Here is a 17,391-nt window from a genome sequence, read left to right as displayed (position 1 = left end):
TGGTTGCACCAGAGAAACCTGAAACCCTTGAAGAGGGTTCCCTGCTGCTTTACATAAGATTGCTGCTGTGCTTCAATCCTGCTGCATGGGCCTGGACTCTGCCACAGAGACCATAAAACCAAATACCACTATAATGTAAATAAAGCACAATTACATCTTCCCATGGGGAATGGTAAAAAAACAAAACAAAACATTTTCTCTCTCAAACACCATCATAGCTGAAACCTAAATGGGAGAGAAAGAAAACACTTTCTTCTGCCCTTTAATGATTTGGCCATTTCAACGGATCCTACCAGATTCCCTCAGCTATGGAATGGAATTCTGTTCTAGTCTATAAAGATGTTTACAGTGCCCTCAGAAACTTTCAGTAGTGCATTAAGTGATATGACTAACAGAAGAAGAGCTCTATTTAAGCTTGAAAGTTTGTCTCTCTCACCTAGGGTGACCAGATGTCCCGATTTTATAGGGACAGTCCCGATTTTTGGGTCTTTTTCTTATATAGGCTCCTATTACCCCCCACCCCCGTCCCGATTTTTCACACTTGTTGTCTGGTCGCCCTACTCACACCAACAGAAGTTAGTCCAATAAAAGATATTACCTCACCCACCTTGTGTCTCTAATATCCCGGGACCAACATGGCTACAACAACACTGCATACTGAATAATGTAAGGGGACTATTGGTCCCTTACTAACCCTTAGTGGGGGGGTTTGGTTGACTAGCTCCCAGTACGAAAGGGAAGGGTCAATGGGAAATCGGAACCCTGAGACTGACAGTCCCCAGGGGCAATGTGGAGAGTCCAATGCTCCAGGCCAGCCTGATTGACAGGACAGGCAGGCTAATGAGGGGGTCAGAGGCCAGTGGGGTCCCATCCTCCGTGTGAGCTGGAACAGAGTGGGGTGAGCTAAGGAGACAGCAGTAGCCTGAGCTGAGCCGGGGAGCAAATCTGTGGCAACCGGAGCCAGAGAAAACGAGAGAAGCAGCCTGAGCCAGGGAGAGCATCAGCAAGAGCCAGAGAAGCAGCCCAGGGAGCAGACCTGTGCTGGGAGCAGAGCCGCAGCAGCCAGAGCCAGAGGGGCCAGAAAAGCAGCTCAGGAAGCTGGAAGCAGAGCAGCAGCAGGGCTGGGGCTGGGGCTGAAGCAGTCCAGAGCTACATGCGGGAGCAGCTGGGGAGAGCAAAGGGAACCATGGGCAGAGGGCCCAGTGCAGGGCGACACCCTCAGCCAAGAGGCCTTGTAGGCCAGACTTGGAGAAGGGATCATAACCCCGACGGGGGGGCAGGAGGCTGACACTGGGAGGGAGGGTCCTGCCACCTAGAGCCTGAAGGCGTGTGGCCACCGCCAGAGCAAGTGTTCGACCCGCAGCATCCCTGCAGCACAGGGGCCTGGGCAGGAGGCCTGGGTGTGAGGAACAGACCATGAACTTCCCTTACATTCCAGAGACGCTGGTTGTGATGTCCCCGTGCCACAGAGCAGGGTTATGTTTTTCCCTTTAACCTTTCCCATTTTTTTCTTATTTTTTAAATTGATTGCTGTTTAATACATTGTATTTGCTTTTAACTGTATGTAATGATCAGTGGGTTAGCATCCAGAGCAGAGAGAGCACCCCGGAGTGGGGACACCCTAGCCCCTGTCCTAAGTCACTATGACAAGATTGGGGGTAAAGCCCCCAGGAATACTCTGCCACACAGGAGAATGGCAGGGGAGTCCTCAAGGTCAGGCAGGCCTCTGGGTAAAGGAAGTGGGAGCGAGGACTCAGATCCTTTCATTAGCCAATTCCACCAGAGTAGTGTAGGGGGGAGGGATAGCTCAGTGGTTTGAGCATTGGCCTGCTAAACCCAGGGTTGTGAGTTCAATCCTTGAGGGGGCCACTTAAGGATCTAGAGCAAAATCAAAATTGATCCTGCTAGTGAAGGCAGGGGGCTGGACTCAATGACCTTTCAAGGTCCCTTCCAGTTCTAGGAGATGGGATATCTCCATTCATTTAAATTTAAGCCAGGAAAGTTCCTCACAATTAATAGTGGGACCAATCCCCCGCTTACACTAACACAGGGGTCAGCAATGTTTGGCACGCAGCTCGCTAGGGTAAGCACCCTAGCAGGCCGGGCCAGTTTATTTGCCTGCTGACGCGGCAGGTTCGGCCGATCATGGCCCCCACTGGCCCCGGTTCACCGTCCCAGGCCAACAGGGGCGGCAGGAAGCCGCGGCCAGCACATCCCTGGCCCGTGCCGCTTCCCGCCGCCCCCATTGGCCCAGGACAGCGAACCGCGGCAAGTGGGGGCCGCGATCAGCTGAACCTGCCGCATCAGCATGTTAATTAATCTGGCCCGGCCCGCTAGGGTGCTTACCCTGGCGAGCCGCGTGCCAAAAGTTGCCGACCCCTGCACTAACACATGTGGTTCATTTTCTCTCTCATCCTATCCCCAGAGGGAGAACTATGTGTACAGTGGTGTGTTTTGGTAAAGGTGAGGGTTTTCTTCTTTAGGTTAGAGCAGGTTAGATGGAAGCAATGCACCTTGCGCTTGGAGCTGAAGGTAGTGGCGTCTGTGATGGTCCTTAGTTCCTAGAGGAGTTAATTTCACAGTCTTGGGCTGGCCCCTGAGAAAGCACAAACAAGTTTTTCGCTGTGGCACCCACCCGTCATTTTCAACTTGGAGGAACTTGTCTGCATTCCTGACAACTGAGATAAAACATTTGTGGGGAAATATTCACCCTTTCCATTCTCCAGAAAGTGAGTTTCAACACCCCCACCCCTGCTATGTGAGACTTAAAACCTCCTGTTACAGACTAAGAACATACAGGCCGGTGTTTGAACATTTGGAGACATAGAAATACACTTTTTAATGGCATTGAAATTCAGTAGAGTAGGAAAGCTTGGAGGCAGAGAGTGGGAAAAATATATTTTGTTAAAAAAGGGGGGGAAGAGTTGGCTCATATATATAAAGTGGCATTGATGGACCCCCAAAGGGGAGTCCTAGCCAATCCAATTTGACTGAAAGGATGGTAGATGCAACATATGAGCCGTTAAAGAGAGGGTCAGGGGAATGGGAAGGAATAGTTTGGGCTCCAGTAGCAGAAGCAGTAACACCAAAGGACCTAAGGGAGACAGTGGATTTAATATATTTTTGCAATTTGATATAGCAGCAAAAACCATCCAGCTAATTTAATTTGAGGCTGTAAATGCAGAGGCCTCTTCTCAGAGACATAGGAAATAGTCCAGGTTTTTACAACACTGGTGAGACCACAGTTTGAGAATGTGTTCAGTTCAGGACAGCTCAGCACCACTAAGATGTTGACAAGTTGGAGGGAATGAAAAGAAGAGCAACATACCAGGATAAAAAGGCTGGAAAGGATTAATTTATGCAGAAACCCTGGGTCTGTACAGCTTGGCCAAATGAGAACTAAGAAGCATCAGGATAACTGTGGATAGGTATTTCAAGGGTGCAAAAACATCAGGAAGAGTTGTATAGGATGAAACTAAGCAAAGGAAACAGTCTATTAGGCTGTAAAATAGCATCCCTAAGGAAGTGGTGGAAGCTCCATCACTTGACTCATCTAAAATTGGATTGAGCAAAGCACTGGAGAAAATGATTAAAAAACAATCACACTGTGACAGCCTATTGTGGGTGGCCAGACCCAGTAATCAGAACCAGAGTCTATGGTCACAAGACAGAAATCAGCTGGGTCAGGATACCAGGAGGTTAGAAACAGGAGACAAACTGGAGGTCAGAACCACGAATCAGATGACCGGAGTCACCAGTTCAGGATGCCAAGAAATCAAGCCAAGGGAGGGGGAGGCGCACAGTCCAGAACAGGGAAGAACCAAGTTGTTCAAATAGCTTTCTGTTCCTGCTTCTGGCTGAAGAAGGACCAGCAGGCCAATCAGCTGCTCTGGGACTCCACCAATAGGACTGCAGCAGCAGAGTCTCAAACTGGGGCTGGGCTTCATTGGTCCCAGGTACACAAGTCTAGTTTCCAGGAGGGTCTGTCCATGCAGATGTATTCTGTTGAAAGCTACACCTTTTGTCGTACTGAGTAGGTGGGTCCCAGTTGTCTATGTTTGTCCTCATGTATTTAGAAGTCCTCCTTTGCCTTTTCCAGGTGTCTTTTCGCCTCCTCTTGGATGTGATGGATGTGTTCTACTAGGTCCAAGGCAGATGGATTGGGGGATGATATGGGTAGTTTTAGGTGGAATCTGGGGTGCTACCCATAGTTGATAAAGAAGGGGCTGTGGCCTGTGGATGTGTGGTCCACATTATTGTATGATAACTCTGTATAGGGTAACAGTGAAGACCATTCATCCTGGTGATAGTTGATGTAGCATCATAATTATTGTTCAAGGATCTGATTGCTTCTGTTGATGGTAGGCAGAGGACAGGTGCACATGACTCCTAATAAACATAGGGCCTTGTGCCAGAAGAGGGCAGTAAACTGTGGTCCCTAGTCAGGGGCACCGGAATAGGGGGGCCGGAGGGTCATGTGTGGGGATGTATCATCCCTACACCAACCTAATGGAAAGTTCCATGAGGAGGTAAGGGTCACGATGGGACACTTGCCAGGCAACAGCCCATGGCCTTATGTAAGGCCCCCTGGTGGTCTAGGATTATATAAGATGATCATGGCCTTATGTAAGACCCCCTGGTGGTCTAGGATTATATAAGATGAGGTAAACAAATCATGGCCTTATGTAAGGAACGGTTGAACCAATCGGTGTGGGGCTATACATGTGATAAACACATGATTCTCCTTCTTGTCCAATCCATAGATGTGTTATTATAGCCTAATTGTGTTATGTAACGTAGAGAAAAACTATAAAAGAAAGCTTGCAATAAACAGAATTCGGATTCAGCCTGCAACCACAGTGGTCGTGTGCTTTATCTGCTCCGCATGGAACCCCACAAATGGTGACCCCGACGTGATTCGGCTTGGACATCAAGGCAGCCAGCACTTTGCCCAGAGTGAGCTAGCAGAGATCATACTAGACACAGCCGCGGCAGGAGGTACCGGAGAATACCGGCTCCTGGTCGTCCGAGAGAGACGTTCGTGAGCTCACAGCCGACTGAAGCGTTCGGTGAGAAAAGGCGGAGGTGGCAGCCGCGGCAGGAGGTACCGGAGGATACCGGCTCCTGGTCGTCCGAGAGAGACGTTCGTGAGCTCACAGGTGAGCGGCTGCATTTAATAAAATGGGCTCTGCTTTGTCCGCAGAGGAGGAGACGGTGCATGATTTTTTACTACGCATTGCTAAAAAGCGGGGAGAGAAGCTTCCCTCTGACACGTTGTCCCGTTTGTTGAAATGGGGGCAGAGACGTGAGTTTTTTGTTACTCCTGATACAGTCTTTAATAAGGCAGTCTGGGAAAGTCTAGGCTCTGACCTCTGGGAGTTGGTCTCTCACAGCAACAAGAAGGCCGTGTCATTGAGCCTAATATGGTGCAAATCTAAGAAACTAATAGAGACGCTTGCGGCAGAAGCCGAGGTCCAGTCAGCCATTAATGACCTCTTTCGGCCAAAAGAGGAGCCGCCTTATGTGTTGCCGGTGGGAGCCCGTAAGTTCTTTGGGGGTGAGGACACTATCATACCACTCATCCCCAGTGCACCCAAAGTTGATCCTAGTATCGTCCCGTTACCGGACAACCCCGCGAATAAAATGGAGGTCTCAAGCCCAGAAGGGGATAAGTTACAAGAATTTCGGGCGGAAATGTACAAACAGGGCCTTCAGCTACAGGACATGCTGAATCAGTTGTCCCATTTGGCCGGTGAGAGCCATCCCTCGCAGTCCCACACATTGCGAGCCCTGAACCAGCCCGGCTTTCCTGTCACCAATAATGTTTGTACCCCAAAGTTCCGGGCGGAGTTCCCGGGGCAGGGTGAGCAGTTGCAGAATAGGTTAAAAAGAATGGCGGAGCCAGGCTTATCTAACTTTGAAAGGACATATAGGAAAAAACCACCGGATAAGATCCCTCCGGCCGTGGCTCAAGACACAAATTGCTAAAGAGCCCGACGCCGCCACGCAGAAGCCGGACGACGACCCCGCGGCACCGTACTTGCACTTGTTGTTTGCTACAACCTAGACACCTGATAATGCTGTGCTTCTATTTGTTCGGACTCCTTATTATAGGAGCAGGGGTCTTTGTATGTCCAAACTCTGTACCTTTTGTTAACCCACGACAAAATGTTTGGGTCACCTGGGCGAACCAGACTGGCCAAGAAGCCCTTTTTGCTTGTCCATGGCCACCCCATCAAATCCCTTTAGAACATGTCTTATTGGCTATCCTTATTTACATCCCAATGGTTTTCGTGGGCATTTACGTAATATTACGTTTCTTAAAAAGTTCCTTATTTAAGAAAAAGGGGGGAGGTGTGGGGATGTATCATCCCTACACCAACCTAATGGAAAGTTCCATGAGGAGGTAAGGGTCACGATGGGACACTTGCCAGGCAACAGCCCATGGCCTTATGTAAGGCCCCCTGGTGGTCTAGGATTATATAAGATGATCATGGCCTTATGTAAGACCCCCTGGTGGTCTAGGATTATATAAGATGAGGTAAACAAATCATGGCCTTATGTAAGGAACGGTTGAACCAATCGGTGTGGGGCTATACATGTGATAAACACATGATTCTCCTTCTTGTCCAATCCGTAGATGTGTTATTATAGCCTAATTGTGTTATGTAACGTAGAGAAAAACTATAAAAGAAAGCTTGCAATAAACAGAATTCGGATTCAACCTGCAACCACAGTGGTCGTGTGCTTTATCTGCTCCGCATGGAACCCCACAGTCATGGCCCCTCCACTTTTTACCAGCCATAAGGATGAATGATGGGGGAGGGGCCTTGGGGGGAAAAGGCAGTGTGAGGGCAGAGTCTCGAGGGAAGGGATAACACAGGGGTTGGATCTTAGGGGGGAAGGTGTGGCATGGGGTGCATGGTTCAGGCACCAGTGGCCTCCCACTGTTAGGAAGCTTCCACCGCCCCATCCCCAGTCGGAGGTGATATGATGCGGGAGGCCATGAAGACAGACTACATTGTTTATCCAGACCCAGGCACTTTCCTTCTCAGAGGGTAAACCTGTGCAGGGAATAAAGAGTGAGCCATTTTAGAAAAGCGATCTACCGCTGTCAGGATGGTAATAGAACCACTGGATTCTGGTAGTTACATCACAAAGTCCAAGGAAATGGCTTCCCAGGGCCAAGATGGGGTGTCCAGAGGTTGGATGAAACTGCAGAGTTTCTGGCAAGGGATCTTGGTGAGGGAACACACCTGTCAGGAAGTTATGAAGATCTTGGAGTGCATTCGGGGCCACCAGGAGAAACCAGACATTAATTGTTGGGTTTTATATCACCCCAAGTGTCTTGCCAAGTTGGAGTCATGGCAAAGTTGGAGAACCGCTACCCTCACAGGTCTGGGGGGAACATAGAAGTGATCCTTTACAAACATAATTCCCACCCACCCCCAGCTGTCATGCATGGGTTGCCAATGGCCAACTTGGATGGAATTCTGGAGATGTCAGTGAGTTGCATTAAGAAAGTTATGGGATTTGAGAATGTGGGCTGGTTCCAGACTGGGGTCTTGTGAGTCAGAGCCATATCTTCGGAACAAGGCATCAGCCTTGCCGTTCCTGGTTCCAGGGTGGTAGATCAGGTAGTAAAGTTGAATTGAGAAAAGAATAGGGCCCATCAGGGCCTTGGCCATAGGCAGGTACTCCAGGTTCTTGTGGTCCATAAACAATTGGACTGGATGATGGGTCCCTTCCAAGTAATGTTGCTACTCTTCAAAGGCAGTCTTAATTGCCAGGAGCTCCTTGCCCAGGATCTCATGGTTTTGCTCAGCAGGTGTGAGCTTCCTTGAATAGTAGGCAATGGGATGCTGTATTTGCTTGGGAGAGGACTGTCCTGATCACTGTATTAGAGGTGTTGGTTTCCACAACAAAAGTTTGTTCCAAGACAGGGTGGGCCAATACTGGAATGGTGGTGAAGGCAAGCTTCAGTTGCACAAATGCATGCTGGGCCTCAGATGACCAGTGGAACTTGGCAGTGAGGGGCTTGGCTTGTTTCGGAAAATCCAAAATGAACTCCAGTAGCAGTTTGCGAAGCCTAAAAAGTGTTGTAGGTCATGCACATTTCAGGGAGCTGCCTAGTCGCGGACAGCCTGGAACTTGTGCAGATCCATCTTGATGCCTTCTGGGTACAGGATGAAACCCAGAAACCCTGTTGAGGTTGGCTCAAATACACACTTCTCTTAGTGTAGAAACCGCATTGTCGTAGTCTCTTTACGACTGTGCAGATGTGAGTGGTGTGGTCCAGATCATCCAAGAATATCAATAGATCATCTAAGTACACTACCACAAACTGGTCCACTATATCTTGTAGCATATCATTAACGAAATGCTGGACTGTTGCTGGAGCATTATTCAGTATGAATGGCATAACTAAATATTCAAAGTGGCTGTAGTGGGTCTGAAAGGCCATCTTCCATTCGTCGCCTTCTGGGATACGGATGAGATTGTAAGCTCCCTGGAGATCCAGTTTCATGAATATACAGGCAGCACCCACATGGTCCAACAGCTCATGGATCAGAGGTATCAGGTAACAGTTCCAGATTGTTATCTGATTTAGGGCTCAATAATCGACAGAGGTGGAGACTGCCATCCTTTTTTACGCAGAGGAGCGGGGCACCAGCTGTTGAAGTTGATTTGTGGATGAACCCATAGGCCAGGTTCTCTTGAAGATATTCTCGCAGTGCCACCAGTCAGACTCCAACATTGCATATATCCACTCAGATGGTATCTTTGCACCTGGCTGAAGTTCTATAGGACAGTTGTAGTCCTGATGTTCGGGGGGAGGTTTTCTGAATTCTTCTTCTCAAAGACATCAGTGTAGTCATATTACTTGGGGGGAAGTTCCACAGTTCCCCCAGTAGGTGTATATTGCGGGCAACTACCCCTACTTGAGCCTTCTGGGGTCTGGGAGCAATGTTTGCTGGTCCCTGGCCATGCTGTTAGCAGAGTTCAGACAGGAAGATGACTTTCTGTCCTCCCCAGTGAATGAGAGGGTCATGAAGGGTCAGCCAGGAGATGCCAAGGATCAAGGGGAAATGCGGAGAATGGATCACACCAAATTATCATTTCTCTGTGTTCCCATCTCTGACTGATTCAGGTGACCATTCTTCTTCTTGCCAAATGGAATGCTTAAGGAGCTATATACCTCAGTCCTATACACACCTCAAGATACCACTGTATGTCACTAGTCAGGGTGAGTACCCAAAATAACCATGCAGGGCACACAGAATGCCTACACAAAGCACAAGGTCGTTGGACTACACACCATGCTTAATGTAAACTGTCAGACATGGACAAAGTAAAGTACCCAACACTTAGGAGGCAGGAAGCTGTACCCACTAAGTATGCCAAAACCCCTTTCACCATTTTTTCTTCTTCTTTCATATGGAATTTGAAAAGCAACAGGCTGGAATTATAATTAAATCTTAAGATTCGAAAGCCATTCTTATGCTTCTGGGGTAGCTGATGGATCCCCCTTGTGTCACCACTGTCAGCATGAATGGGGCAATTGTCCATGATGTGTCGTATGGTTTGTACTTCGCCACAGTCACAATTTGGTGATTCTTTGATTTTTCCATTTCTATAAGAGAGCCACACCTTCTGTGTGTTGTCCGAACACAGCTGGGTGCAATTCACTGCCTATGAGGGAGGCAGAATCCTTGGACTTCTTTCATTGGATCTTCAATCAGATCTTCGTTTGGGACATCACAAGCAGCCCATGATTCGAGCCAGCAAGTGCTGGTGTCCTTTCCATTGGCCTGTAGCATTGATGCGTGGATCCAAAAAGGCTTCCTGGATTTGAGTCAGCAGAGTGGCAGTGAATTGAAGTCTTGGTGTATCAGAAGGTCTAGAGTGGACAGGATCTTGTTATACTCCCGGACCACAGCAGCGTCTTGCTTGATGTTGTGTGATGCCCACAGCAGTGTCTTGCCTGAGGTTGCGTGATGCTCACCAAAACTGGAAGCCAAGGTATTGGAGTTGATCTGAGATACCCGCTAACAGTCCTGAGCATGGCATTAATTTCAGTGTCAATGAGATTGGTGTGGGAGCTGTTGCACCAACCTGATGCGCAATACTCCACTGTTGGCAAGACCAGGATTTGTGCTAATGTTTGAAATGTGTGTGTGCATCATATTCCCAGCATGTGCCAGTGAGTTTCTAGATGATGTTAACCTTTGTCTTTATCTTCTTTTTGGTATTGTCAAGGTGTAGGTGATAGCTCAGCCTCTGATCAAGGGTAACTCCAATGCACCGTGGATTATGGTCATATGAAAGAGGCAGATCACAAAAGTCCACTTTCAGCTGCACTTTGGCCTCATGGTTTTTCACGTGGAAGGCAGAGACGAATGTTTTCGAAGTGTTGGATTTCAGTTGCCAAGCTTTGAAATACGTCTCAAGTGTGCTGAGGTCATTGTTCATGACCTTTTCTGTGGCCTTCAGAGAGGAAGCTTGCGTTGCTAGCACAATGTCATCTGAATAGATGAATTTACAGCATGATGTGATCAGAATGTCACTGGTATAGAGAATGAACAGTGAGGGCGCTAAAATGGATACCTGGGGGGTGGGGGATGTTGTTCAATCTCTATGATTTACTGGCAGATTCACCAAGGTGTACAGTGAATCTTCTGTTACTCAACATCTCGGTGATGAATCTGATGGGTGATTGGCATGAGAAAGTGAATGATATCTTCAGCAGGAGATCTTTGCGTCATACAGTATCATATGCAGAAGAAAGGTCAGTGAATGCTGCCATTGTTTTTAATTTTCACTGGAAGCTAGATTCTATGGTAGCCTGTGACCAGATGCTGGCCTTAACCTTTTATTGCCAAAGTTCCCCTTTGAGGTCACCAACCCTCCCCTAGTATGAGCAGCAATGATGGAATGGATAACCTCTCTCCAATCTTTTATTCTTGTTGCTGTGATGATCACTCTGAATCCACAGACCATGAAACACAAATCCTAGGGTAATATTTGGACTCCACTCACCTCTGACAAACAATTCATTGCATCCAGCAGCAGGAATTTATGCAAATTGGCAAAACCTCAAATTTTAATATTCTCTAGTTAAAGCCATAATATAAAGATGTCTTTTTTAAAAAAAATACATGTGTAAGTAATAAAGCCACCCTGAACTCATACTAATAGCCCATTTATACCTCACCATACCACTATATATTCTTACTTTATATAATACGTGCAGGAAAATACATGATGCTGTGGGGTATCCATCATGTGCTGCAAAAACCACACCACACCACATCAATGGTTGCTCTATGTATGCCACACACTGAAGAAAAATTATTCTACAAATGTTCTAAAGAGATTTTAAAAGTTTATTTTTATTGGGATATATATATTTATATATATATCCGCTTCTAAAGTCAGTTGCATTGGTTACCATTAGTCCAACTGCATAGGGTTCAGGTGGAGGCATAACCATCCCTAAAATAGCTTTTCTAAACATAAAAGTCATAATTTTAAGGACTGATATCTCAAACTCTTCCAGGGGCTGTTTTATTTATTTAGATCAGAGGTTCCCAAACTTGTTCCGCTGCTTGTGCAGGGAAAGCCCCTGGCGGGCTGGGCCGGTTTGTTTACCTGCTGTGTCCGCAGGTTCAGCTGATCGCGGCTCCCAGTGACCACTGTTCGCTGCTCCAGGCCAATGGGAGCTGCTGGAAGCGGTGGCCAGTACGTCCTTGGCCTGCGCCACTTCCAGCAGCTCCCATTGGCCTGGAGCAGCGATCCGCGGCCACTGGGAGCCGCGATCGGCCAGACCTGCAGACGCGGCAGGTAAACAAACCGACCCGGCCTACCAGGACCTTTCCCTGCACAAGCGGCGGAACAAGTTTGGGAACCACTGATTTAGTTGTATCATATGGCTCTCACCATCCCCTACATATATAAGCATGCCATCATATGGAATAGAGATGGCCAAATGATAAATTACAGGGCCATGGAATATATTTAATTAATCATCTGGTTCCACAATTTATCATGCACCTTTGGCTGCCTCATATGCACTCTGCCCACTTGTCCATCTTCCTCAGACTATTAACATTCCAAGCCCTTCAGCAGTCTCAAACAGTTGTCTTTATTTAATAAAATAATCAATCTGCTATAAAAAGGTTTCTTTCTTTCTCGTGAATGTGACCTCTTCCCATCTCTGGTCTGAGTACTAAGATGGGAAGTATTCAGTTCTGGAAGTTCAAGACTAGTTACACATTCAAGGGCTGATCTCTTGTGACCCACCAAGACTAGAAATGGGAGATTTATACCATTGGAATAGGGATATAATCCCCTTTCCAGGGAGATTCTACATTTATTCTACTAATACGCCTGTTCTGCCATGGGAGTCTTGAGAAGTTTGGACCGCGTTTCATCTGGAACCTCACCTCAGAACTGTTCACCAAGGGTGGCCCTACCAGTAGTGTAAGACTCCGAACAACATAGTTTTGAGGGTCATTCAGATATACAAGCCTCTCCACCACAACAAGGTAACAGTCTAAGGAGAGCATCTGGAGTGGTACCAACATGCTGCCTTAGGAAGATTCTTTGTATGAGATGGGAAGATTGTCGCACCCATGCCAGCATTCTCTCTGTAGCTAACATCACCAGTGTTGAGGTGAAGATTATGAAACATCAACTTTGCTGGGCCGGTCATTGTGTGTGGGTAGTTGATACTCGTTTTATGAAGAAAGTCCTCTTTTCTCAACATAATCATGGTAAGCAGACTCAAGGGGGTCAGAGGAAACGCTACAAGGCCATTCTGATAGTATATCTTAAGAAGGGAGGCATTGACCCGATGAATTGTTAAGAGCTGTCTGGCAATAGACTGCAAAGGCATCATATCATACATCAAGCCTCACCCCATTTTGAAGAGAATCACCTTGCTCAAGAAGCTGAGAAATGGCAGAGGAGGAAGGAAAGCGTACAGCCTCCCAGCCAGCAGTTGTGCTCGCTCCAACCAACCACAGGTGCTGGAACTGAGGTTGCTGCAGGAACCCTAGACTTGAAGTGGTTTCCATTATATACAGGATTTACAGTTTGGTTCAATGGCTGTGAACCCCCCCCCCCCCCCACCTCCCCAATAACAATTGTTCTAGCACTCCTGCAAGAAACCATCTGTCATATATGTGGAAAAACCTGTAGAGCATGGATTGGACTCCTCAGCCATCTTAAGTCTCATCAGTGACATTTTTTCCCCTGGCAGACATCATCCTCGTATCCAGGGATAGCCACCGAGGACATTCATTCTAGGCCTGGATGAGCCCAAGATATCTGACCTTGGGATTGTGATTTTTGTGGATAGAAAAGCTATTTTAAGTCATTTTTAGTGGGGTTATAGCTCCCTCTGTTAAAATGGATTTCATTTTGAAATCTAGTGTTTGCTTTTTGCATTTTACTCAGGTAAGAGAATGAAACCAGACTGAAAAGATTTACTTTCTATTTGTCATCCACTAGCATAGTGCTATTGTGTTTGGGTAACCAACCTGGCAGAGGAGGATTTACTGCACCTTGAAATTGTTGTTTCCTTTATATGTTACTTTTAAAAAATGTAATAAACATTTCCACACCCGTTAGATCTGTAAAACACCTCCCTTCCCTTTTTTTTTAAAAAAAAAGCATCTAAATTTGGAATTAAAACTACTTGACAGTGTTCCCTTTAAATGAGCAGATGGCGAAAGTGTGACTGAAAAGCAGACATTTTCTTACAATTACTGTAGACATTTTCTTTGACTAACACTCTTTGCATGTTAGGGGACTGCCTCACAATCAAGGGGATTTGTGGGGGATGTGTGCTAGAATTCATCTTGTTCTCTCCAAACCCATGTGTATTTATTTGGGGAATTACAATATGCGTATTTGAACCTCCGTGGAAATTTTGGCTCTTTTCCTCAAGGCCAAGACGCCGAATCCTCCAGCAGAGGAAATCTGTATCTTTATCTGCAGCTACACTACCTCAGCAGGTGATCCTTAAAAATCAAAGATAAGCAGAATTGATCCCAATCAATATTTGAATTAGAAACCGAAAAGGAAAAGCAAAGTGTTGCAAGAACTGACATGAGCGATTCAGCAGGGAAAAATACCTCCTTCTAAGCCAGTAGGAGTCAGCATGGTCTAGTTATTAGAACAGGCGAATGAGGGTCAGACAACCCGGGTTCTGTTCCCAGGGTACAATTTTGGGACAGGCATTTCACTGCCTTGTGATTCAGTTTCCCCATCTATGAAACTGAAATAACACCTACCCAATTTTGTAGAACAGTTGGAGGTGCTTGGAAGAAACGCATTGCGTCTGTAAAGTATCGAACAGTATTACTGAACTAATGCCCTAATACTGTGTTAGAGATGCTTTAGGTGCCAGCTTACTTGAAAGTGCTCAGAGACCATGGTGTTGAGGGTGGTAAAAAATCCTAGCTAGACAGATGGAATATAAAACTGAGGCCCTGACGCGTCTTGGTCATTCAAAGATCCAACTTTTTCCAAAGTAGTGGTGTTAGCGCTACCAGGACCAGCTCCAGGCACCAGCCGACCAAGCATGTGCTTGGGGCGGCGCCTTGGGGTGGGACGGCGCTCGGATTTTTATTTATTTATTGGTTCCTCGGGGCAGTGCTGGAGGGGTTTTTTTTGTTTCCGCACACGGCGCTTGGGGGGGGCAGGGCTTCGGGCGGCATGGCGCTCGGAGGGGGGCGGGGCTTCGGGCGGCGCTCAGAGGGGTGGGGGCTTGGCGCGGCACTGGGAGGGTGGGGGCTGGCACGGTGCTCGGAGGGGGTGGGGGCTGGCACGGCACGGCGCTCAGAGGGGGACGGGGGCTTGGCGTGGCGCTGGGGGGCGGGGGGGCTGACACGGCACGGCGCTCGGAGGGGGGGCTGGCACGGCATGGCGCTCGGAGGAGGAGCTGGGGCTTGGCATGGCACTCGGAGGGGGAGCGGGGGCTTCACGCAGCACGGCACTCGGAGGGGGGCGGGGGCTTCGGGCGGCACGGTGCTTGGAGGGGGGCGGGGGCTTCGGGCAGCATGGTCTCAGGGGGGCGGGGATTTCGGCGGCGCTGGGGGGGGTTGGCGGCGCGGCGCTCACGGGGGGGGGGGGTACGGCGGCACAGCGCTCGCCGGGGGGGAACGGTGCTCTTCTTTTTTGCCTGGGGCGGCAAAAAAGTTAGAGCCGGCCCTGAGCGCTACTTTGCTGGCCATATTCCTGTTTGGGCAATTGCATTATGACTCCCTAAAGTTTACCCCAGCATTTCAATTACCTATTGAAATGACCTATTCTCAGATTTGAAGGCCAGAGGGACCATTTGATAATCTAGTCTGACAACCCTCCCACATAATAAAGGCCACCTACATGTAGCCCTACAACTTGCATTTCTTCTTCACTTCCTATTGTAAATTCTAATGTTGCAGTGCTGTGCACTGTTAAACAGCTATCATACTCCACCCCAGAGGTGGCTTCTGCATTTCTGTAGCAGGTGATACAAGCCCTGCCATATATCATTTGTAATGTCTGCCTGGCACTTTGGAATCATGAAAGACACTATAGAAATGTTAGTCAATGATAATCTGCATTAGTATTTCATCTCTAAAAAAAAGCAGCGATGACTCATTCTCTCTCTGACAGTAAGTAGGGATTCGTTTGCCCCTGTCCCAGGCATGTTTTTATATCAACACCTGGAAAAGGAAGACTATTGCTCATGGGAGAATTCAGATTCACACCCTTGTCTTCTAGGTGGACAGCAGGGGCACAGGGTCCTTGCTGTTGCTTGTTATTTTGCGTGCCCCCCTTTTTATTTAGTGCATGTTAGCTGCAAGAAGGGCAAATCTTGACCATCAAACAACCACAGAGGACAAAGGTGTCAGTAACTGGGTTTTCTGGTTAGGCCCAAGCAGAAAAACCACTCAGATTGGAAAGGATTTTCCTTGTAGTCTGTACAGCAGACACACAGAGGACATTTTCTGTTCCTATATCCTGCCTCACAACAATGGTTCCAAGCCTAGGACAAGACATCCCTTCCTCTCCCCTGCACTCACCAACCATGATCCTAGGACCAGTGGAGGGATCTGGCTGCAGCTTTCTTTGGACTTTCATGCCCCGCTGGTTTTGCATTTCAGTCTCCAGTTTGTCATAATGAGGCTATCGGTAAGAAATCCACACACACTCCCATCACTTACCCCACTTCCATAGGACAGACAATGCAGTGCCAAGGTGCAGCAGGCCTGTGGTTGATGACGATGTTGCTGGTACGTGATGGTTCTGAAGAAGGTGAACCTGTGTAGTCCTGCCCCACTGCTAACTTACACACACCCAGCATCCGGACAAATGTACAATGCTATCCATGGTGTGGGTGGGTGGTGGGAATTCCTTCCTGATCCCGCATTCATTTGTTATTCTGCAGGTTGAAGCATGGGGTTTGGTTAACCTCCTATTACTGTCCTCACTATAATTGTTATTTCTGGTAATGAAATTTGAACCACAGAAGTTGACTCAGTTTCCTGGTTGCCCAAAACATAATTTTATTACTAGAGATAGTGAAGCAGAGCTGGGGGAGGGTAAAGAAAGATAAAGAGGATGGACCGGAGATGCATTGAGGGCCAAGGGCACCATCTGGTGGCTTGAGGTGTAGCCGCTCCTAAATCCCCTTTTCTGTCAGGGTCAGTGAAAGTCTGGGGAAAAAAATGTGCTTGTTAAACACACAAACCAAAAGGGGATAAGAGAGTCTCGACCCCAGCCCAGGTGGGAAGCAAGATGTGCACCGATGAATACAGATGGGAAAAGCAATCCAGACCGCACAGCCTGCCTTTGCTCTCTTCAGACTGGATGTAGGGATGGTCAGCGTATTCAAATTGCTCATCGCACTGGGCTAAAAGGAACAGAGAGACACAGAAGGTCTCAAAGGCAGACAGGTCCCATCATACATAAGCCTTTAAATACTAAGCCTGAATCTCATTCACTAAACAATAGGCAGCTAGTGCAGCTCATGGCAGGCAGGGGTCATTGTCTTGTTGGGGGGAACACACGGATTTATACTGCCACAGACTGCATTGGGTGCAACCTGTTGATGGTATTCAAGGAGGTCTTCAGCCTGGAGGTCACAAAGCCATGAATCACTATACCCAACCATCACCCACAAGACAATACCGTTTCCCATCAACGGCCCTCAGCCTGCAAGCTTCTCATAGAGGGTGCCCAGTACCTTGAAGGAGTGGGGCTAAACGTGCCTAACAGTAAAATCTATTTGTTTCTTTGGGATATTGTTTGACAGAGCACCTACCACAGAACAGCCTCGATCCTGACTGAGGCATCTAGGTGCTATGGTAATACAGGTGTCATCAAAGAAGAAGAAGA

Source organism: Chrysemys picta, chromosome 1 (assembly GCF_011386835.1).
Source record: "Chrysemys picta bellii isolate R12L10 chromosome 1, ASM1138683v2, whole genome shotgun sequence".
Taxonomy (NCBI): domain Eukaryota; kingdom Metazoa; phylum Chordata; order Testudines; family Emydidae; genus Chrysemys; species Chrysemys picta.
The sequence above is the reverse complement of the archived record's forward strand: the minus strand, read 5'-3'. Positions refer to the sequence as shown.